Source organism: Oncorhynchus gorbuscha, unplaced genomic scaffold, assembly GCF_021184085.1.
Source record: "Oncorhynchus gorbuscha isolate QuinsamMale2020 ecotype Even-year unplaced genomic scaffold, OgorEven_v1.0 Un_scaffold_909, whole genome shotgun sequence".
Taxonomy (NCBI): domain Eukaryota; kingdom Metazoa; phylum Chordata; class Actinopteri; order Salmoniformes; family Salmonidae; genus Oncorhynchus; species Oncorhynchus gorbuscha.
In genome coordinates, this window is record NW_025745677.1 from 213,054 (window position 1) to 237,295 (window position 24,242).

General features: G+C 48.3%; 1 pseudogene; it reads right to left on the reverse strand.

Annotated features, from left to right (window-relative positions):
- Window positions 1-3,759: 3,759 nt before the first annotated feature.
- Window positions 3,760-23,902, reverse strand: LOC124019417 (annotated as a pseudogene).
- Window positions 23,903-24,242: the final 340 nt, after the last annotated feature.

The following is a 24,242-nucleotide window of genomic DNA, read 5'->3' on the forward strand; positions in this document are numbered from 1 at the left end:
CCCTGAATTATTTGGAAAACCAGAGGATTTTAGGGAAAGTTACTGGAAAGAAGAGAAGACTACGGACGGTGTTTTATTTTTATCTTTTTAAGTGCACATCCCAAATAGCACCTTAATCCCTATGTAGTGCACTACTTTTTGATCAGGACACATTGGACTCAGGCCAAAAGTAGTGCACTACTTCGGGAATATGATTCCATTTTTGGGACACAACCCGTGTTCTCCTATTCAGTTGCAGAGTCGGACTACAGATCTGTAGGCCAACAGACAACCACTACTGTGGATATCTTGAAATCTTATCCTCCCTTCAACAACATCAATAAAAAAACTCTAATAATCGAGAGAAGAAAATAAATTTAAAAAACGGTTGTTTTGCAAAACTCAAAATAGACAACTTAATAAAATCCTAACACACACACACACACACATTACCATACATACACACACACACACACATTACCATACATACACACACACACATTACCATACACACACACACATTACCACACACACACATACATTACCACACACACACATACACACACACACATTACCACACACACACACACACACATTACCACACTACCACACACACACACACACACACGCACACACACGCACACACACGCACACACACGCACACGTTACATTTAACATGACGTCCTCACAGCAAATCTGAAAACTAAAACACAAGCAGTTAAAAATAGATTTGTGGTAGTACCAGGTTCAGAGAGGGAGGCATTTGGAGTACACTAACACACACACTGTAGTGTGTACACACGTGTGCGCGTTGAGGTTGTAGCAGTGGTGGTAGTAGTAGTAGTAGTATTGGAGAGAAAACACACAGAGAGCTAGAGCAGAGGAGTGGAAGAAGTGAGGAAGAGGAGGAGAAAGTAGAGGAAGAGGGACAGCATCCGCCTGATGACATGGAGTTAAATGAAGATATTGTTCTCAGAGAAATGAATGGAAATCATTCTACTGTCCACACTATATTGTGTCCACAATAAAAGTAGAAGTAGGTGTAATTTGCCAGAAGATACTGTGGCTACTGCTAGCTTAGCATGAGGACGAAAAAAAGTCACGTTTCAGGGAGAAATAAAAACGAGCAGTATTTGAATCTTCTCGATGTTCGAGTGGTGTAAGTGTAAAGTTTGGATGACCGTGAAAAAGTAGTTTCCGATTTTCTCTATTTTTTGCATATTTTTGATACCCGAATGTTATCAGAACTTCAACCACAACCTAATATTAGATAAAAAGGGAACCTGAGTTTACAAATAACAACAACACAGAAGACCAAGTATTGTCTATGAGGAACAAAGGACACAGCTCTGCCTCAGCTGCCTGCCATGATTGTCCAAAATATAGGGAATTTTCTTTCAAAAGCAATAATTTCACATTTAACTTCCTGCTTTGAAGGATGTACTTCCTGCTTTCTGAGTCAGAAACAAGTCTAAAAATAAATAACATTTTCTCTGAACTCCAACCCAGACAGACAAGGTGGAAACAGATATTAAAACCCTTCTAAGAGACGAACAGACACGTTGTTGCATTGTTGAATACTCGTCTCTGATTAGCTAGAAGGACAATCTAGACCGGACATTAAAACCCAGATATAAATGGAACAGTTGGGAAAGATAACGGGGCTCACTTTGTAACCATAACGCAATTAAGCACCGACACACATGCAGCCCACACTACACAGTTACAGAAATCAACAACAACACAAACGCAGGTCTATCTAGGTAGACAATTGATTTATCTTTTTGTTTGTTTGATGCTCTCGACATTTTCTTTTGGAGTATCTGATGACCCAACGTGGTGTGTGATGAACACGGATTTCTCCGGTCCCCTACTGTCGGTAGTCGTAACGCAAATGGGCGCTATATGCTTTCAAATCCTGCCACGTGACATTTCGAGTTTGTCCAGCTGTTTTCAGCAATTGATATGTTTGAGTTAGGTTGTCATATTAGCAGGTTTGCTAGCAACAAACTATTTAGCGTCTAGCCTAGCGTTAGTGTTTGCTATGCAATGTGATCTCCTCGTAATGATGAGAAGGCACTATGCCAGGATGGTTTGGTTTTTTTGGGGGGGGGGTCATCAGCTCATTATCCAAATGAATGTCACTAGGAAACAGCTTAAACAAAAATGCAAAAAATCCAGCTACTTTGCTGTTATTCTGGCTGCCGACGTGGTGACTGTGTTAGCCGTAGCTAGTTGGCTAGTTCACAAGTAAGAGATGAGAAGGACAGTATTGAACGACCGACTGGGCCACGTCTCTAGCAACCAAAAGATGAGAAAGCATGAATTCTCTTATAAAAAAAAAATAGACAAAAAATGGTTTTTCCTACCGATAAATGTGTGCTTTAGTATTGTTCTCTTTGGTAACTGTGGTATAAGCGGGATAGACGCCGACGTTCAGTACACCAGCTTAGAAAAATGACCTCCGCAAAGAGACTCGGCTCTGCCTTGTCCTCCATTTTTTCCAAGGTAATGCGCAGAACTTCGGCGTCTTCATTCCTTAGTTCTACAGTACCATATATATATATATATATATATATATACACACACACACACAGTGGGGAGAACAAGTATTTGATACACTGCTGATTTTGCAGGTTTTCCTACTTACAAGGCATGTAGAGGTCTGTAATTTTTATCAAAGGTACACTTCAACTGTGAGAGACTGAATCTTAAACAAAAATCCAGAAAATCACATTGTATGTTTTTAAAAAAAAGTAATTCATTTGCATTTTATTTATATGAGTATATATACAGTTGAGGTGTACCTGTGATAAAAATGACAGACCTCTACATGCTTCGTAAATAGGAAACGCGGCCGATTCTGCAGGTTATCAAATACTAGTTCTCCCCACTGTATATTACTTTGCATTTCTTTCATGAAAAAAAAAAATCTCAATCTGTCAGATGGAGCACAAAGATATGTGACCTCCTCATCCTCCTTGCCATCTTCCTCTCTCTCTTGTGTCCTCTACTCTCCTTCTCAGGGGCAGGATAGGGGTGTAGCCGGTGAAGAGAGTAGAGGTACAGGGAGGTTAGTTGTATCCGGTGTAGAGAGTAGGGGTACAGGGGGTTTAGTTGTATCCGGTGTAGAGGGTAGGGGTACAGGGGGTTTAGTTGTATCCGGTGTAGGGGTACAGGGGGTTTAGTTGTATCTGGTGTAGGGGTACAGGGGGTTTAGTTGTATCCGGTGAAGAGAGTAGGGGTACAGGGGTTTAGTTGTATCTGGTGTAGAGGGTAGGGGTACAGGGGTTTAGTTGTATCCGGTGTAGAGAGTAGGGGTACAGGGGGTTTAGTTGTATCCGGTGTAGAGGGTAGGGGTACAGGGGTTTAGTTGTATCCGGTGTAGAGGGTAGGGGTACAGGGGGTTTAGTTGTATCCGGTGTAGAGGGTAGGGGTACAGGGGGTTTAGTTGTATCCGGTGTAGAGAGTAGGGGTACAGGGGGTTTAGTTGTATCCGGTGTAGAGGGTAGGGGTACAGGGGGTTTAGTTGTATCCGGTGTAGAGGGTAGGGGTACAGGGGGTTTAGTTGTATCCGGTGTAGAGGTAGGGGTACAGGGGGTTTAGTTGTATCCGGTGTAGAGGGTAGGGGTACAGGGGGTTTAGTTGTATCCGGTGTAGAGGGTAGGGGTACAGGGGGTTTAGTTGTATCCGGTGTAGAGGGTAGGGGTACAGGGGTTTAGTTGTATCCGGTGTAGAGGGTAGGGGTACAGGGGGTTTAGTTGTATCCGGTGTAGAGGGTAGGGGTACAGGGGGTTTAGTTGTATCCGGTGTAGAGGGTAGGGGTACAGGGGGGTTTAGTTGTATCCGGTGTAGAGGGTAGGGGTACAGGGGTTTAGTTGTATCTGGTGTAGAGGGTACAGGGGGTTTAGTTGTATCCGGTGTAGAGGGTACAGGGGGTTTAGTTGTATCCGGTGTAGAGGGTACAGGGGGTTTAGTTGTATCCGGTGTCGGGGGTACAGGGGGTTTAGTTGTATCCGGTGTCGGGTTACAGGGGGTTTAGTTGTATCCGGTGTAGAGGGTACAGGGGGTTTAGTTGTATCCGGTGTCGGGTACAGGGGGTTTAGTTGTATCCGGTGTCGGGGTACAGGGGGTTTAGTTGTATCCGGTGTCGGGGTACAGGGGGCTTAGTTGTATCCGGTGTCGGGGTACAGGGGGCTTAGTTGTATCCGGTGTCGGGGTACAGGGGGCTTAGTTGTATCCGGTGTCGGGGTACAGGGGGCTTAGTTGTATCCGGTGTCGTGGTACAGGGGGCTTAGTTGTATCCGGTGTCGGTCCGGTAGGAGGAGTGGTTGTCTGACGTCAGCCTGGTGGTCTCTGTTCCAGACGGCTGCATCATGATGGGGTCCCCACCAACGTCTGGGGGGGGAACAACACGCACACAGATGTTACAAATCTAAATAACTGTGTGATTGGTGGCAGCTTCAACCACATGACCAACCCACAGGCCCAGGTTGGGCTGACCAGAGTTCAACTGTTATAATGACCAAGTTACAGGGGACTGGCCAGTGAATCTGTCCTAACGACCAGGTTGGACTGGCCAGTGAATCTGTCCTAACGACCAGGTTGGACTGGCCAGTTAAACTGTCCTAACGACCAGGTTGGACTGGCCAGTTAAACTGTCCTAACGACCAGGTTGGACTGGCCAGTTAAACTGTCCTAACGACCAGGTTGGACTGGCCAGTTAAACTGTCCTAACGACCAGGTTGGACTGGCCAGTTAAACTGTCCTAACGACCAGGTTGGACTGGCCAGTTAAACTGTCCTAACGACCAGGTTGGACTGGCCAGTTAAACTGTCCTAACGACCAGGTTGGACTGGCCAGTTAAACTGTCCTAACGACCAGGTTGGACTGGCCAGTTAAACTGTCCTAACGACCAGGTTGGACTGGCCAGTTAAACTGTCCTAACGACCAGGTTGGACTGGCCAGTTAAACTGTCCTAACGACCAGGTTGGACTGGCCAGTTAAACTGTCCTAACGACCAGGTTGGACTGGCCAGTTAAACTGTCCTAACGACCAGTTCCCTGCCTGGGATCAAATCCTCTCTATCCTTCCCTTCATTTAACCAAGTGAAAATCCACTAATTAAAACATAGATTGATTAAACTCCTCACCTCTCTTACCTCTAGTTATATTGATTGATTGATTAAACTCCTCACCTCTCTTACCTCTAGTTCTATTGATTGATTAAACTCCTCACCTCTCTTACCTCTAGTTCTATTGATTGATTGATTGATTAAACTCCTCACCTCTCCTACCTCTAGTTATATTGATTGATTGATTGATTAAACACCTCACCTCTCTTACCTCTAGTTCTATTGGTTGATTGATTAAACTCCTCACCTCTCTTACCTCTAGTTCTATTGATTGATTGATTGATTAAACTCCTCACCTCTCCTACCTCTAGTTATATTGATTGATTGATTGATTAAACTCCTCACCTCTCCTACCTCTAGTTATATTGATTGATTGATTGATTAAACACCTCACCTCTCTTACCTCTAGTTCTATTGGTTGATTGATTAAACTCCTCACCTCTCTTAGCTCTAGTTCTATTGGTTGATTGATTAAACTCCTCACCTCTTACCTCTAGTTCTATTGATTGATTGATTAAACTCCTCACCTCTCTTACCTCTAGTTCTATTGATTGATTGATTGATTGATTAAACTCCTCACCTCTCTTACCTCTAGTTCTATTGATTGATTGATTAAACTCACCTCTCCTACCTCTAGTTATATTGATTGATTAAACACCTCACCTCTCTTACCTCTAGTTCTATTGGTTGATTGATTAAACTCCTCACCTCTCTTAGCTCTAGTTCTATTGGTTGATTGATTAAACTCCTCACCTCTTTACCTCTAGTTCTATTGGTTGATTGATTAAACTCCTCACCTCTCTTAGCTCTAGTTCTATTGGTTGATTGATTAAACTCCTCACCTCTCTTACCTCTAGTTCTATTGGTTGATTGATTAAACTCCTCACCTCTTTAGCTCTAGTTCTATTGGTTGATTGATTAAACTCCTCACCTCTCTCGTCAGACTGCATCTGTGCCTCCAGGTCTTCAGGGGAGACGAGAACTCTGGTTCCTGGTCCATGGGAGGCCGCGGTTTACACTTCCCACAGCAGCAGTTACAGCAGCAGCACAGACAGCAGCAGAAGTAGCAGCCAGTCGCCAAGCCACAGAAGATGAACAGGCCCTGCAGACAGAGGAGACCGTCAGAGAGAGGTCAGAGGTGAGATGCACAAACTGATGACTTTAAAAAATAAATAAAAATTGATCTTTGAGAGGTGAATTTTACCGGTGACTAATCATAACCCCCACGTCCATCACTACATTTACTGGGGTATCATTTGGCTTTCTAAGCTGAGGGTCTAACTAGCGTGGACGACCCCCTCATTGACTCCACTTTCTTGACAGAGGCACACACACACACACACCATTCCGCCCACCACCACACACACACACACACCATTCCGCCCACCACCACACACACACACACACACACACAACACCCCCCCCCCTCCCCACACTCACAGATACGTTGTCTTACCTTAGCCCACCACCACCACACACACAGATAGGTTGTCTTACCTTAGCCCACCACCACACACACAGATAGGTTGTCTTACCTTAGTCCACCACCACCACACACACAGATAGGTTGTCTTACCTTAGCCCACCACCACCACACACACAGATAGGTTGTCTTACCTTAGCCCACCAGGAGGAGAGGACAAAGTAGGTGTTGACGTTCTCCTCTCCAAACTGCTCGGCCACGTAGAGTCCCAGGGATCCGTACTTGTCATAGATGTTCCTCTTGGTACAGTCGTTCAGGATGGCGTGGGCGCTGTTGATTTCCTTAAACTTATCAGCAGCCTCGGGGTTGTCTGGGTTCTTGTCTGGGTGGAACTTCAGGGCCAGTTTCCTGATTGGACGGAGAACAGGTGTGGTTATGAGAAAGACAATGACAGAATGACGAAACAAATAGAATTTAAAGTGTTTCAGCCAAACGTAAAACAATCACTTCTGTCCCTTATTTCAATGTTCAGCCCCCATGCACCACATCTCTGTTGCCCTCTAGTGGACAGGAAGTCTAGTGGACAGTGATAACAGGAAGTCTAGTGGGCAGTGATAACAGGAAGTCTAGTGGACAGTGATAACAGGAAGTCTAGTGGACAGTGATAACAGGAAGTCTAGTGGGCAGTGATAACAGGAAGTCTAGTGGGCAGTGATAACAGGAAGTCTAGTGGGCAGTGATAACAGGAAGTCTAGTGGACAGTGATAACAGGAAGTCTAGTGGGCAGTGATAACAGGAAGTCTAGTGGGCAGTGATAACAGGAAGTCTAGTGGACAGTGATAACAGGAAGTCTAGTGGACAGTGATAACAGGAAGTCTAGTGGACAGTGATAACAGGACGTCTAGTGGACAGTGATAACAGGACGTCTAGTGGACAGTGATAACAGGAAGTCTAGTGGACAGTGATAACAGGAAGTCTAGTGGACAGTGTCTCATAGTGAACAGTGATAACAGGAAGTCTAGTGGACAGTGTCTCATAGTGGGCAGTGATAACAGGAAGTCTAGTGGACTGTGTCTCATAGTGAACAGTGATAATAGGAAGTCTATTGGACAGTGTCTCATAGTGAACAATGATAACAGGAAGTCTAGTGGACAGTGATAATAGGAAGTCACTCCCTCCTCATGGTCGCATTACCTACATCAAATGAGCTTCTAGACCAAAAACCCAGTCTGCTACATTAGTCAGACAATTACTTTATGACTGCCACCGTTGAGGTTCTGCCCGGTGGGATTCAGGAGTGTGATTTAGTGTCTACAACTGGCTCCATTACAGCTGAGCTGACACCCAAGAGGAGGAGAGAGGCCTCCCGAGTGGTGCAGTGATCTAAGACCCTGCATTGCAGTGCTAGCTGTGCCACGAGAGATTCTGGGTTCGAGTCCAGGCTCTGTCGCAGCCTGCCACGACCGGGAGACCCATGGGGGCGGTGCACAATTGACCCATTTTATGGAATGGTCTGCCTAGCCATGTGAGAGACGCAGACTCTGTCTCGACCTTTTAAGTCTTTACTGAAGACTCATCTCTTCAGTGGGTCATATGATTGAGTGTAGTCTGGCCCAGGAGTGGGAAGGTGAACGGAAAGGCTCTGGAGCAACGAACCACCCTTGCTGTCTCTGCCTGGCCGGTTCCCCTCTTTCCAATGGGATTCTCTGCCTCTAACCCTATTACAGCGGCTGAGTCACTGGCTTACTGGTGCTCTTCCATGCCGTCCCTAGGAGGGGTGCGTCACTTGAGTGGGTTGAGTCACTGATGTGATCTTCCTGTCTGGGTTGGCACCCCCCCCCCCCCCCCCCCGGGTTGTGCCGTGGCAGAGATCTTCCTATACTCGGCCTTGTCTCAGGATGGTAAGTTGGTGCTTGAAGATATCCCTCTAGTGGTGTGGGGTCTGTGCTTTGGAAAAGTGGGTGGGGTTATATCCTTCCTGTTTGGCCCTGTCCGGGGGGTGTCCTCAGTGGAGCCACAGTGTCTCCTGACCCCTGCTGTCTCAGCTTCCAGTATTTATGCTGCAGTAGTTTGTGTCGGGGGCTAGGGTCAGTTTGTTATATCTGGAATACTTCTCCTGTCCTATCCAGTATCCTGTGTGAATTTAAGTATGCTCTCTCTAATTCTCTCTCTCTCTTTCTTTCTTTCTATCTTTCTCTCTCTCGGAGGACCTGAGCCCTAGGACCATGCCTCAGGACTACCTGACATGATGACTCCTTGCTGTCCCCAGTTCACCTGGCCGTGCTGCTGCTCCAGTTTCAACTGTTCTGCCTGCGGCTATGGAACCCTGACCTGTTTACCGGACGTGCTACCTGTCCTAGACCTGCTGTTTTCAACTCTCTAGAGACAGCAGGAGCGGTAGAGATACTCTGAATATGAAAAGCCAACTGACATTTACTCCTGAGGTGCTGACTTGCTGCACCCTCTACAACCACTGTGATTATTTTTATTTGACCATGCTGGTCATTTATGAACATTTGAACATCTTGGCCATGTTCTGTTATAATCTCCACCCGGAACAGCCAGAAGAGGACTGGCCACCCCTCAGAGCCTGGTTCCTCTCTAGGTTTCTTCCTAGGTTTTGGTCTTTCTATGGTGTTTTTCCTAGCCACCGTGCTTCTACACCTGTATTACTTGCTGTTTGGGGTTTTAGGCTGAGTTTCTGTACAGCACTTTGATATATCAGCTGATGTAAGAAGGGCTTTATAAATACACTTGATTTGATGACCCCCCCAGGACCAGGAAGAGTTCAGGTGTTGTCTACTAATAGCGTGTCGTGTCCTGGTGTAGTAGTGTATAGTGTTACCTGTAGGACTTCTTGATGTCCTGGTATAGTGGTGTATAGTGTTACCTGTAGGACTTCTTGATGTCCTGGTATAGTGGTGTATAGTGTTACCTGTAGGACTTCTTGATGTCCTGGTATAGTGGTGTATAGTGTTACCTGTAGGACTTCTTGATGTCCTGGTATAGTGGTGTATAGTGTTACCTGTAGGACTTCTTGATGTCCTGGTATAGTGGTGTATAGTGTTACCTGTAGGACTTCTTGATGTCCTGGTATAGTGGTGTATAGTGTTACCTGTAGGACTTCTTGATGTCCTGGTATAGTGGTGTATAGTGTTACCTGTAGGACTTCTTGATGTCCTGGTATAGTGGTGTATAGTGTTACCTGTAGGACTTCTTGATGTCCTGGTATAGTGGTGTATAGTGTTACCTGTAGGACTTCTTGATGTCCTGGTATAGTGGTGTATAGTGTTACCTGTAGGACTTCTTGATGTCCTGGTATAGTGGTGTATAGTGTTACCTGTAGGACTTCTTGATGTCCTGGTATAGTGGTGTATAGTGTTACCTGTAGGACTTCTTGATGTCCTGGTATAGTGGTGTATAGTGTTACCTGTAGGACTTCTTGATGTCCTGGTATAGTGGTGTATAGTGTTACCTGTAGGACTTCTTGATGTCCTGGTATAGTGGTGTATAGTGTTACCTGTAGGACTTCTTGATGTCCTGGTATAGTGGTGTATAGTGTTACCTGTAGGACTTCTTGATGTCCTGGTATAGTGGTGTATAGTGTTACCTGTAGGACTTCTTGATGTCCTGGTATAGTGTTACCTGTAGGACTTCTTGATGTCCTGGTATAGTGTTACCTGTAGGACTTCTTGATGTCCTGGTATAGTGTTACCTGTAGGACATCTTGATGTCCTGGTATAATGTTACCTGTAGGACATCTTGATGTCCTGGTATAGTGGTGTGTAGTGTTACCTGTAGGACTTCTTGATGTCCTGGTATAGTGGTGTATAGTGTTACCTGTAGGACTTCTTGATGTCCTGGTATAGTGGTGTATAGTGTTACCTGTAGGACTTCTTGATGTCCTGGTATAGTGGTGTATAGTGTTACCTGTAGGACTTCTTGATGTCCTGGTATAGTGGTGTATAGTGTTACCTGTAGGACTTCTTGATGTCCTGGTATAGTGTTACCTGTAGGACTTCTTGATGTCCTCCGGCGAGGCATTCTTGTCTATCCCCAGCACCAGGTAGAGCGAGTCTCCTGACGTGGACAGAGACCGCTGTCTCTGCGCCTCAGCTGCCATGACGACCACTCTTTCAGTCTCTCTCTCTCACACACACACACTCTCCCTTGTTCGCTCACAACCTCAGTCTAAGAGAGGGTGAGAGAGAAGGGAGAAAAAAGAGAGGGGGTGAGAGAAGAGAGAGAGGGGGAAAAGAAGAGAGGCGGATAGAAGGAGGAGAGATTTGTTAATTAATAAAAATTTTAAAAAATGAAATCACATTTACGTAAGTATTCAGACCCTTTACTCAGTACTTTGTTGAAGCACCTTTGGCAGCGATTACAGACTCGAGTCTTCTTGGGTATGACGCTACAAGCTTGGCACACCTGTATTTGGGGAGATGGTCTGTCTTGAAACAGAGAATCTTGTTTCTCATGGTCAGAGTCCTTTAGGTGCCTTCTGGAAAACTCCAAACAGGCTGTCATGTGCCTTTTACTGAGGAGTGTCTTCCGTATGGCCACTTTACTATAAAGGTCTGATTGGTGAAGTGCTGCAGAGATCGTTGTCCTTCTGGAAGGTTCTCCCATCTCCACAGTGGAACTCTGGAGATCTGTCAGAGTGACCATCGGGTTCTCGGTCACCTCCCTGACCAAGGCCCTTCTCCTCCAGTTGCTCAGTTTGGCCGGGCGGCCAGCTCTAGGAAGAGTCTTGGTGGTTCCAAACTTCTTCCATTTAAGAATGATGGAGGCCATTGTGTTCTTGGGGACCTTCAATGCTGCAGACATTTTTTTTAATTTATACCCTTGCTCTTACATGCACCGTCAACAGTGGGACCTTATATAGACAGGTGTGTGCCTTTCCAAATCATGTCCAATCATTTGAATTTACCACAGATGGACTCCAATCAAGTTGTAGAAACATCTCAAGGATGATCAATGGGAACAGGATGCACCCGAAGCTCTAATAGCAAAGGGTCGCAATACTTTATTTTTTAATACATCAAAGAATTTTTGATTTCTCATTATGGGGTATCGCGATGTCATTATGGGGTATCGCGATGTCATTATGGGGTATGGCGATGTCATTATGGGGTATGGCGATGTCATTATGGGGTATGGCGATGTCATTATGGGGTATGGCGATGTCATTATGGGGTATGGCGATGTCATTATGGGGTATGGCGATGTCATTATGGGGTATGGCGATGTCATTATGGGGTATGGCGATGTCATTATGGGGTATGGCGATGTCATTATGGGGTATGGCGATGTCATTATGGGGTATGGCGATGTCATTATGGGGTATGGCGATGTCATTATGGGGTATGGCGATGTCATTATGGGGTATGGCGATGTCATTATGGGGTATGGCGATGTCATTATGGGGAATGGCGATGTCATTATGGGGAATGGCGATGTCATTATGGGGTATGGCGATGTCATTATGGGGTATGGCGATGTCATTATGGGGTATGGCGATGTCATTATGGGGTATGGCGATGTCATTATGGGGTATGGCGATGTCATTATGGGGTATGGCGATGTCATTATGGGGTATGGCGATGTCATTATGGGGTATGGCGATGTCATTATGGGGTATGGCGATGTCATTATGGGGTATGGCGATGTCATTATGGGGTATGGCGATGTCATTATGGGGTATGGCGATGTCATTATGGGGTATGGCGATGTCATTATGGGGTATGGCGATGTCATTATGGGGTATGGCGATGTCATTATGGGGTATGGCGATGTCATTATGGGGTATGGCGATGTCATTATGGGGTATGGCGATGTCATTATGGGGTATGGCGATGTCATTATGGGGTATGGCGATGTCATTATGGGGTATGGCGATGTCATTATGGGGTATTGTGATGTCATTATGGGGTATTGTGATGTCATTATGGGGTATGGTGATGTCATTATGGGGTATGGTGATGTCATTATGGGGTATTGCGATGTCATTATGGGGTATTGCGATGTCATTATGGGGTATTGCGATGTCATGGGGTATGGCGATGTCATTATGGGGTATGGTGATGTCATTATGGGGTATGGCGATGTCATTATGGGGTATTGTGATGTCATTATGGGGTATTGTGATGTCATTATGGGGTATGGCGATGTCATTATGGGGTATATTCTGAAGGCACTGGATCTCAGAGAGGAATATACAAATGCCTCTGTGTCTGTCTGTGTGTCAGAGAGAGAAGAGAGAGGTGAGGGAGGAGAGAGAGACAGAGAGACAGAGACAGAGAGACAGAGAGAGAGAGACAGAGAGAGAGAGAGAGAGAGGAGAGAGAGACAGAGAGAGAGAGAGGTGAGGTGAGGGAGGAGAGAGAGACAGAGAGAGAGGTGAGGGAGGAGAGAGAGACAGAGAGAGAGACAGAGAGAGAGAGAGAGAGGTGAGGGAGGAGAGAGAGAGAGAGGTGAGGTGAGAGAGAGAGGTGAGGTAGGAGAGAGAGACAGAGAGAGAGAGAGAGAGAGGTGAGGTGAGAGAGACAGAGAGAGAGACAGAGAGAGAGAGGTGAGGTGAGAGAGACAGAGAGAGAGAGAGAGAGAGAGGTGAGGTGAGAGAGAGTGTGTGTGTGTGTGTCAGAGAGAGAAGAGAGAGGTGAGGGAGGAAAGAGAGACAGAGACAGAGACAGACAGAGAGAGACAGAGACAGACAGAGAGAGACAGAGAGAGACAGAGAGAGACAGAGAGAGACAGAGAGAGACAGAGAGAGACAGAGAGAGACAGAGAGAGACAGAGAGAGACAGAGAGCGACAGAGAGAGACAGAGAGCGAGAGAGAGAGACAGAGAGCGAGAGAGAGAGACAGAGAGCGAGAGAGAGAGAGAGGTGAGGTGAGAGAGACAGAGAGAGAGAGAGTGTGTGTGTCAGAGAGAGAAGAGAGAGGTGAGGGAGGAGAGAGAGAGACAGAGAGAGGTGAGGGAGGAGAGAGAGACAGAGAGAGGTGAGGTAGGTGAGAGAGAGAGTGTGTGTGGCTGGGAGGGGACAGGCTACTCTACTCTTTAGTCAGATCTTCAAAGTTACACAGCCTATTAGCCAATAGACTGAGTGTTTACTCTCCCTCTGGGTCAGTTTAGAGGCAGTCCAGACACCATCACCCTCTCCCTCTGGGTCATTTTCAGGCTATTCACAGCCTCACCTTGCCTGCCTGCCCTGACAGGGCCACTGCACAAAAGTAACCCCAAGAGGCAGGCACAGCCAGTAAGCAGGCAGTCAGGCAGGCAGTAAGCAGGCAGTCAGGCAGCCAGTAAGCAGGCAGTCAGGCAGGCAGTAAGCAGGCAGTCAGGCAGCCAGTAAGCAGGCAGTAGGCAGGCAGTCAGTAAGGCAGTAAGCAGGCAGTAAGCAGGCAGTTAGGCAGGCAGTTAGGCAGGCAGTTAGGCAGGCAGTTAGGCAGTAAGGCAGGCAGTAAGCAGGCAGTCAGCAGGCAGTTAGGCAGGCAGTAAGCAGGCAGTAAGCAGGCAGTCAGGCAGGCAGTAAGCAGGCAGTCAGGCAGCCAGTAAGCAGGCAGTCAGGCAGGCAGTAAACAGGCAGTCAGGCAGGCAGTAAACAGGCAGTCAGGCAGGCAGCCAGTAAGCAGGCAGTAAGGCAGGCAGTAAGGCAGCCAGTAAGCAGGCAGTAAGGCAGGCAGTAAGGCAGGCAGTAAGGCAGGCAGTAAGGCAGGCAGTAAGGCAGGCAGTAAGGCAGGCAGTAAGGCAGGCAGTAAGGCAGGCAGTAAGGCAGGCAGTAAGGCAGGCAGTAAGGCAGGCAGTAAGGCACCCACGCAGCAGGACATACCGCTGAATGAGGATAATCTGCTCATTTCCTTTGACAGCCCTGTGGGATTAACCAGGGGTAGAGCCAGAGCCAGCAGTCCTAAACTCCGACTGATCTGGGCTCAGTTTTTTTATATTCCTCCATGATTGGCTCTCTATTCCTCCTTCAGGTTAGGCTATGGGGTGGGTAACTGGTCCTAGATCAGTGAGTAAAGGCCAGTGGGTGGGGCCCATAGTGTTAGGGGGAAGGGAAGGGTTGAAGTGCGGCACACAACCTCACGTGACACCTGGGCAGAAGGCTGGCTCCTTTGACCACTATTATCTGACTGGAGGAGGAAGAAGAGGGAACATTAGGTCAGTATTATCTGACTGGAGGAGGAAGAGGAAGATGAGGAGGAGGGAACATTAGGTCAGTATTATCTGACTGGATGAGGAAGAGGAAGATGAGGAGGAGGGAACATTAGGTCAGTATTATCTGACTGGATGAGGAAGAGGAAGATGAGGAGGGAACATTAGGTCACTATTATCTGACTGGATGAAGAGGAGGAAGAGGAGGAGGGAACATTAGGTCACTATTATCTGACTGGAGGAGGAGGAGGAAGAGGAGGATGAGGAGGAGGAAGAGGAGGAGGGAACATTAGGTCAGTATTATCTGACTGGAAGAGGAGGATGAGGAGGAGGGAACATTAGGTCAGTATTATCTGACTGGAAGAGGAGGATGAGGAGGAGGGGAACATTAGGTCAGTATTATCTGACTGGAAGAGGAGGATGAGGAGGAGGGAACATTAGGTCAGTATTATCTGACTGGATGAAGAAGAGGAGGGAACATTAGGTCACTATTATCTGACTGGATGAAGAGGAGGAAGAGGAGGAGGGAACATTAGGTCACTATTATCTGACTGGATGAAGAGGAAGAGGAGGAGGGAACATTAGGTCAGTATTATCTGACTGGAGGAAGAGGGGACATTAGATCAGTATTTTTAAACATTTCCCACATCAGTGAGTCACTGGCTGCCGTTTGCTCCAGGACTACGCCGAATAATGATGTCATATACTGGCAGTGGAACACACACACACACACACACACACACACACACACACACACACACTATAGGCAGGGCTAACCTATATGATGTAAACACAGCACCTCCTTTAAAAACAGTGTTGTGGTAGGGCTAGGGAAGGATGAGGGCAGGGAAGGATGAGGGTAGGGAAGGATGAGGGTAGGGAAGGATGAGGGCAGGGTAGGGCTAGGGAAGGATGAGGGCAGGGAAGGATGAGGGCAGGGAAGGGCAAGGGAAGGATGAGGGCAGGGTAGGGCTAGGGAATGATGAGGGTAGGGTAGGGAATGATGAGGGTAGGGAATGATGAGGGTAGGGTAGGGCTAGGCAAGGATGAGGGTAGGGAAGGATGAGGGTAGGGTAGGGCTAGGGAAGGATGAGGGTAGGGTAGGGCTAGGGAAGGATGAGGGTAGGGTAGGGCTAGGGAAGGATGAGGGTAGGGAAGGATGAGGGTAGGGTAGGGCTAGGGAAGGATGAGGGTAGGGTAGGGCTAGGGAAGGATGAGGGTAGGGTAGGATGAGGGTAGGGTAGGGCTAGGGAAGAATGAGGGTAGGGAAGGATGAGGGTAGACTCACTAGTTACCAGTAGACTAGAGCTGCATTCCAAACACACACCCTCTCCCCCTCAACCCTCAAATAAAGTGGACACTTCTAATGAAGTCTGACGAGTGGACACTGGCAGGGCGAGGTGAGAATTAATTAATTTTAAAATGGGCCGGTCTTGGCTGGAAATGTGTCACTCGTTTGTCCCACAATTGTGTTGTTTTCAGTCGTCATGGAACCAGCAGTAGAGGTTGTGTGTGATTTATATGCGATACAGTCAATTATGATTGTATTTCATATCTTGGGCCTCGAAGACAAAGCATCCGCAGGCATCGAATGTTAGCCATCCGGTAAAATCAAAAATGACAATGTCTAAGTGTAATATCAGGGAAAGTTGCGCGCAAGCTAACGTTTCCAAAAGCTAAACCAACCAAAAACATCCTTTTATGATACGCCTTTGAGCCATCATGTGCATTAAAAGCACAATTTCTAACTTATTTACATTTTTTATTTTTTTATTTTTTAACTTTCACTTGTATGTTGACTTCTCAATACTAACATTGTTTTTAAGTTTTGGCTGACTTTTCTTAGCAGATATACAATCGTCACGAATTGAATTATGGGTCGTTTCAGGTGTCGAGGTGAACATAATTGTACACTCGCAAACTCGATCCAAAAACGAGGACTGAGGGGCTTACGTTGCCAACTTCCCTTGTTCGGCTAACCATTTGGACCGACGACAAAGATTGTTTGTCGCAGGAATTACCCCCAAGGGCACAAGGCGAGGGTAAGTGGAGGACGGTGTGTCTCTAATGAGTTTGAAACACAGCCAAGATCTCAGAACTTGAGGGAAGGCCAAGGGTGGCAATATAATCTACAGGGTACAACGACTTCATGGCACCTAGGCAAGTGAGTTCAATTATTATACAACGACTGACCTAGAAACAGTGGGCCTTGTTCAGGGGAAGAATGACAGATTGTCAGCTCTGGGATTCGATCTAGCAACCTTTCGGTTACTGGCTCAACCCTCTACCCACTAGGTTACCTGCCACCTCTACCCACTAGGTTACCTGCCACCTCTACCCACTAGGTTACCTGCCACCTCTACCCACTAGGTTACCTGCCACCTCTACCCACTAGGTTACCTGCCACCTCTACCCACTAGGTTACCTGCCACCTCTACCCACTAGGTTACCTGCCACCCTCTACCCACTAGGTTACCTGCCACCCTCTACCCACTAGGTTACCTGCCACCCTCTACCCACTAGGTTACCTGCCACCCTCTAACCACTAGGTTACCTGCCACCCTCTAACCACTAGGTTACCTGCCACCCTCTAACCACTAGGTTACCTGCCACCTCTACCCTCTAACCACTAGGTTACCTGCCACCTCTACCCTCTAACCACTAGGTTACCTGCCACCTCTACCCTCTAACCACTAGGTTACCTGCCACCTCTACCCTCTAACCACTAGGTTACCTGCCACCTCTACCCTCTAACCACTAGGTTACCTGCCACCTCTACCCACTAGGTTACCTGCCACCTCTACCCTCTAGGCTACCTGCCACCTCTACCCTCTAACCACTAGGCTACCTGCCACCTCTACCCTCTAACCACTAGGCTACCTGCCACCTCTACCCTCTAACCACTAGGCTACCTGCCACCTCTACCCTCTAACCACTAGGCTACCTGCCACCTCTACCCTCTAACCACTAGGCTACCTGCCACCTCTACCCTCTAACCACTAGGCTACCTGCCACCTCTACCCTCTAACCACTAGGCTACCTGCCACCTCTACCCTCTAACCACTAGGCTACCTGCCACCTCTACCCTCTAACCACTAGGCTACCTGCCACCTCTACCCTCTAACCACTAGGCTACCTGCCACCTCTACCCTCTAACCACTAGGCTACCTGCCACCTCACAACAGGATGTAGATTTTTTAAATTTAATTGACAGGAAGTAAAATTTAATTGCACTGCAATTCCACTCAGTCATAGAGCATGAGTTTCCTTAAATCTGATAGGACACACTTCCAGAAACCAATGTAGTCTTACGCTTTTAAACTTAATGTTTAGAATAGGCAATTATATTTCCACCAACCATTTTGTTTGTTTGTTTGGCTTCTTTTTGAAGGATTTATGGTAGAGCGTGGCGCTTGCAACGCCAGGGTTGTGGGTTCAAATCCCACGAGGGGACCAGTACGAAAAAGTATGCCCTTACTCACATGAAAATCTCTCTGGGTAAGAGCGTCTGCTAAATGACACATTTAAATTTGAGGGTTAGACTAATGCATTATGGGAAATGTAGTACTTTCCACATATAAAAACAGAATTTAAGTGTTTGATGTACAAGATGAAGTAACTGCTTCAATTAAAAAACAAACTGTATGCTTCTCTACCTCTCATCAGGTAAGGTCCCGGCTGTGCACGTGACACCGCCTAGCCCGGCTTTTTGAGTGTTTCCATAGCTACGAAGCTTTCCAGGGAGCCTGTCTCCAGGACGATCTACAGTCTAAAGAGCAGTTGAAAACTAGTCCTACACGTTGTTTTTCCCATCTGGTGAACCTATAGGATGGCCACCTCTAGAGAGTCCATGTCTGACACTAGAACCACAGGGATGATCTTTTGACTGGGTGCATAGAACACGTTTCATTGAGGACAGTGTTTTGTTGAGAGGCTCTCAGTGACAGCTAGTGGTAATTCCAAATGGGCGAAAAAACAACCTCTCTTGCCTTTGGTATGTTTCTCTTCACACTGTGACAACTGTTCAGCATCGGGCCAAGGGAGGCGGGGCGGGGTCAAGGGGAGGCGGGGCGGGGCCAAGGGGAGGCGGGGCGGGGCCAAGGGGAGGCGGGGCGGGGCCAAGGGGAGACGGGGCGGGCCAAGGGGAGACGGGGCGGGCCAAGGGGAGACGGGGGCGGGCCAAGGGAGACGGGGCGGGGCCAAGGGGAGACGGGCGGGGCCAAGGTGAAGGCGGGGCGGGCCAAGGGGAGGCTGGGCCAAGGGGAGGCGGGGCGGGCCAAAGGGAGGCGGGGCGGGCCAAAGGGAGGCGGGTCGGGCCAAGGAGAGGCGGGTCGGGCCTAGGGGAGGCGGGTCGGGCCTAGGGAGGCGGGTCGGGCCAAGGGGAGGCGGGTCGGGCCAAGGGGAGGCGGGTCGGGCCAAGGGGAGGCGGGGCGGGCCAAGGGGAGGCGGGGCGGGCCAAGGGGAGGCGGGGCGGGCCAAGGGGAGGCGGGGCGGGCCAAGGGGAGGCGGGGCGGGCCAAGGGGAGGCGGGGCGGGCCAAGGGGAGGCGGGGCGGGCCAAGGGGAGGCGGGGCGGGCCAAGGGGAGGCGGGGCGGGCCAAGGGAGGCGGGGCGGGCCAAGGGGAGGCGGACCGCCAAGGTGAGGCGGGGCGGGCCAAGGGGAGGCTGGGCCAAGGGGAGGCGGGCGGGGCCAAGGGGAGGAGAGGTGGGGGCGGGCCGGGCCAAGGGGAGGAGAGGTGGGGCGGGCCGGGCCAAGGGAGGCGGGCCAAAGGAAAGGCGGGGCGGGGCCAAGGGGAGACGGGGCCGGGCCAAGGAGAGGCGGGGCCAAGGGGAGGCCAGGTCTATTAGAAACACTTGGCATGTCTGTGCCACATTACTTACAGCCTGCAGCAATTCATTTACATGGACAGTAACAGGTGTGTATTGTTAATCATGCCACAAAGGGGACTCAAGGTGTTTTCCTGTGATAAGGGCTCAGTGTAGTGGAGTGGGCTGCTAATCACAGATGGCAGTGACTGTCTGAGGTAATAGTGACGATGGAAAAACCGCCTCAGTTTAACGACTGGTATGTATGCATGTATGTGTATATATATATATATATATATATATATATATATATATATATATATATATACTGGCTATATGACCCATGAGCCCAGAACTGCGGGGGCCACCGAGTAGGAACAGCGAAACAATGCATCTCAGTGCTAGAGGCGTCACTACAGACACCCTGGTTAGAATCCTGGCTGTATCACCGGGCCGTGATTGGGAGTCCCATAGGGCAGCGCTCAATTGGTCCAGCGTCGTCCGGGTTTGGCCGGTGTAGGCCGTCATTGTAAATAAGAATTTGTTATTAACTGACTTGCCTAGTTAAATAAAGGTTATACACACACACACACACACACACACACACACACACTATGAGAGTTGTATTAACACAGCAGGCTATAACCAGGTAATTCATTGTATTGCCACTAATAGAGCTTGATTGAGTTGATTATCTTTCAAATGGCCTCTCAGTTTCATAATGGAGACAGAACAGCGTGGCCCAGACTGTAGACAGAACAGCGTGGCCCAGACTGTAGACAGAACAGCGTGGCCCAGACTGTAGACAGAACAGCGTGGCCCAGACTGTAGACAGAACAGCGTGGCCCAGACTGTAGACAGAACAGCGTGGCCCAGACTGTAGACAGAACAGCGTGGCCCAGAATGTAGACAGAACAACGTGGCCCAGACTGGAGACAGAACAGCGTGGCCCAGACTGGAGACAGAACAGCGTGGCCCAGACTGGAGACAGAACAGCGTGGCCCAGACTGGAGACAGAACAGCGTGGCCCAGACTGGAGACAGAACAGCGTGGCCCAGACTGGAGACAGAACAGCGTGGCCCAGACTGGAGACAGAACAGCGTGGCCCAGACTGGAGACAGAACAGCGTGGCCCAGACTGGAGACAGAACAGCGTGGCCCAGACTGGAGACAGAACAGCGTGGCCCAGACTGGAGACAGAACAGCGTGGCCCAGACTGGAGACAGAACAGCGTGGCCCAGACTGGAGACAGAACAGCGTGGCCCAGACTGGAGACAGAACAGCGTGGCCCAGACTGGAGACAGAACAGCGTGGCCCAGACTGGAGACAGAACAGCGTGGCCCAGACTGTAGACAGAACAGCGTGGCCCAGACTGGAGACAGAACAGACAGAGGCTTTACGTGATAAATGGTACTCTAGTTATGACCAGAGAGCCCTGTGAGCCATGGTGGGCCTAGTGGGCCCTGGCCAACAGTAGTACACTACACAGGGAACATTAGGGATGCAGAGAGACTGCCAGGCAGCTAGCATGGTGGGCCCTGGCCAACAGTAGTACAGGGATGTAGAGAGAGTGCTCTGGTGGGCCCTGGCCAACAGTAGTACAGGGATGTAGAGAGAGTGCCCTGGTGGGCCCTGGCCAACAGTAGTACAGGGATGCAGAGAGTGCCCTGGTGGGCCCTGGCTAACAGTAGTACAGGGATGTAGAGAGAGTGCCCTGGTGGGCCCTGGCTAACAGTAGTACAGGGATGTAGAGAGAGTGCCCTGGTGGGCCCTGGCCAACAGTAGTACACTACACAGGGAACATTTGGGATGCAGAGAGACTGCCAGGCAGCTAGCATGGTGGGCCCTGGTGGGCCCTGGACAACAGTAGTACACTACACAGGGAACATTTGGGATGCAGAGAGACTGCCAGGCAGCTAGCATGGTGGGCCCTGGTGGGCCCTGGCCAACAGTAGTACACTACACAGGGAACATTTGGGATGCAGAGAGACTGCCAGGCAGCTAGCATGGTGGGCCTGGTGGCCCTGGTGGGCCCTGGACAACAGTAGTACACTACACAGGGAACATTTGGGATGCAGAGAGACTGCCAGGCAGCTAGCATGGTGGGCCCTGGTGGGCCCTGGTGGGCCCTGGTGGGCCCTGGCCTAAATAGTGAGCGGATGATTGGCTCTCCCTTTCATTACGTTCAGCTGTCCCACAACCAAGATCGTCCTCCTTGTGTAACAGCCAATGGTAGCAAGGTTAAAGGTTAAAGGATACAGGAGCTACAAGCTCAGAGGGTAAACATAGCTGCTGATAACTCTCTCTCTGTAACTCAACATGTTGGCCTCTGAAGCTAAAACATCCAATTAACTAGCCAACTGTTTAGCGGCCAACCAGCCAAAGTGTGTGTCTCGAATGGCAGCCTACTCCCTGTATAGTGCACAACCCATAGGGCCCTCGCCAAATGTAGTGCACTACCCATAGGGCCCTCGCCAAATGTAGTGCACTACCCATAGGGCCCTCGCCAAATGTAGTGCACTACCCATAGGGCCCTCGCCAAATGTAGTGCACTACCCATAGGGCCCTCGCCAAATGTAGTGCACTACCCATAGGGCCCTCGCCAAATGTAGTGCACTACCCATAGGGCCCTCGCCAAATGTAGTGCACTACCCATAGGGCCCTCGCCAAATGTAGTGCACTACCCATAGGGCCCTCGCCAAATGTAGTGCACTACCCATAGGGCCCTCGCCAAATAGGGTGCCATCTGGGACGATGTGTGTGCATGTGGCGCTCTGCGGTGCAATGCTTCTATGCTGATTTACTAAACCAGTGGGCCCCTGTCCACATGTGGAAGCAGCAGCTTCGGGTCAGTCAGGTTATACGACATATGTGTTTTGTTACAAGCCACAAAAACAAGATAAAAGATAAATTAAAATGTAGAGAAAGAGATACCGACAGAGAGAGAAAGATAGAGACATACAGAGAGAGAGAGAGAGAGAGAGAGAGAGAGAGAGCAAGGGGAGAGTGAGAGGAGAGAGAGAGGAGAGAGAGAGGAGAGAGAGAGAGCAAGGGGAGAGTGAGAGGAGAGAGAGAGGAGAGAGAGAGAGACATACAGAGAGAGAGAGAGAGAGAGAGCAAGGGGAGAGTGAGAGGAGAGAGAGAGGAGAGAGAGAGAGACATACAGAGAGAGAGAGAGAGAGAGAGCAAGGGGAGAGTGAGAGGAGAGAGAGGAGAGAGAGAGAGCAAGGGGAGAGTGAGAGGAGAGAGAGAGGAGAGAGAGAGAGACATACAGAGAGAGAGAGAGAGAGAGAGAGAGACAGAGAGAGAGAGAGAGCAAGGGGAGAGTGAGAGGAGAGAGAGGAGAGAGAGAGACATACAGAGAGAGAGAGAGAGAGAGAGAGACAGAGAGAGAGAGAGAGCAAGGGGAGAGTGAGAGGAGAGAGAGAGGAGAGAGAGAGAGAGACATACAGAGAGATGGCGAGAGAGATTGAGAGGAGACAGAGAGTGAAAGAGAAAATGGAAGTAAAGTTAACAGTATAGTGTGTCATCATAGGACATTAACATCCCAGTCAAATGGTCTGAAAAAACAGCATGTTAACTTTAAGTATCCCTTCTGTTAAGACCCTAGCTGAGAAGCTAACCAGGAGCCACAAAGCTAACCAGGTCAGTTAAGTCAGTTAAGAACAAATTATTGTTTTACAATGGACCCCCCCCCAAGCCAAACCTGGGCCACACATTGCTTGTGGTTTCCTTGGAACCAATGAATGTCACATGGTTCTAGCTATAAAACACGTAAAATAATACATTTGACATGTGACAAACATCGACGACAACCAGCTAGTTTACTATGTCACCGGTCAGATTTAATAAAAAATAATAAAATAAACAGATTTGTTCAACTCTCCGGGGTCCTTGGTTAGGTGGCTATCCTCAAATAGAATAATGTTTAGTTCTCTAGCTGACGTCATCTGTAAAAAATAAATTAAATAAAAAAAAATAGAATAGGTGGTTTGCTAATGCACACCGTGGCCTGGTTTTTAAATCCAACTAAATTAATCAGCAACCTCCCAGAAAATAAAGATCGGAGGACTGAAACGGTAAAGCGGATAATCTCTTTGCTACCGCATCAAACACAGCATCTATATAGATGTAGCAGCTTCTAGTTAGCATGCTAGCTGCCTTCAGACACTATTCATAGCTAACTGTTAACTAGCATGGCCATGGGATACGAAATGCGCTATCAAATGCAGTTCTTACCGTATATTTGTGCACCGCTGATGTCCGATGTGCTCTTGAAAAGGTTGCTATAACTATAATACTTGCATCCCAAAGCAGCAGTTCATGCTAGTTTGTTTGGCTTTGACAATCAAAAAAAAAACATGTCGTCAAAAACTAGCAAGCTAAACTAGAAACACCACTGTCTGTATGTCTATCTCATAGAGATCTATAAAATAACTAGAAGGGAAACGTGTTATCAACTCTCTACGTTCCAGAATGGGGTTGGGATGAAAATGGCAGCCATCTTGGTCAGGGAGAAATCCAAACCAGCCTAATGGGAATGAAAAAGTAGAGGCCTAATCCAGATTTTTACTTATGCAGGAAAGTAAAAGTAAGGGATGTGATATATTGCGTAATAGAATTGTCAACCTAAAATATAGTCATATATATTGTAATAAATATAGTTTATACAGGGTTTTATACCAACTTTCAGAATAAATATCCTACAGTATATAAACAGACCATACATTTTCATGGAAAGCTGTG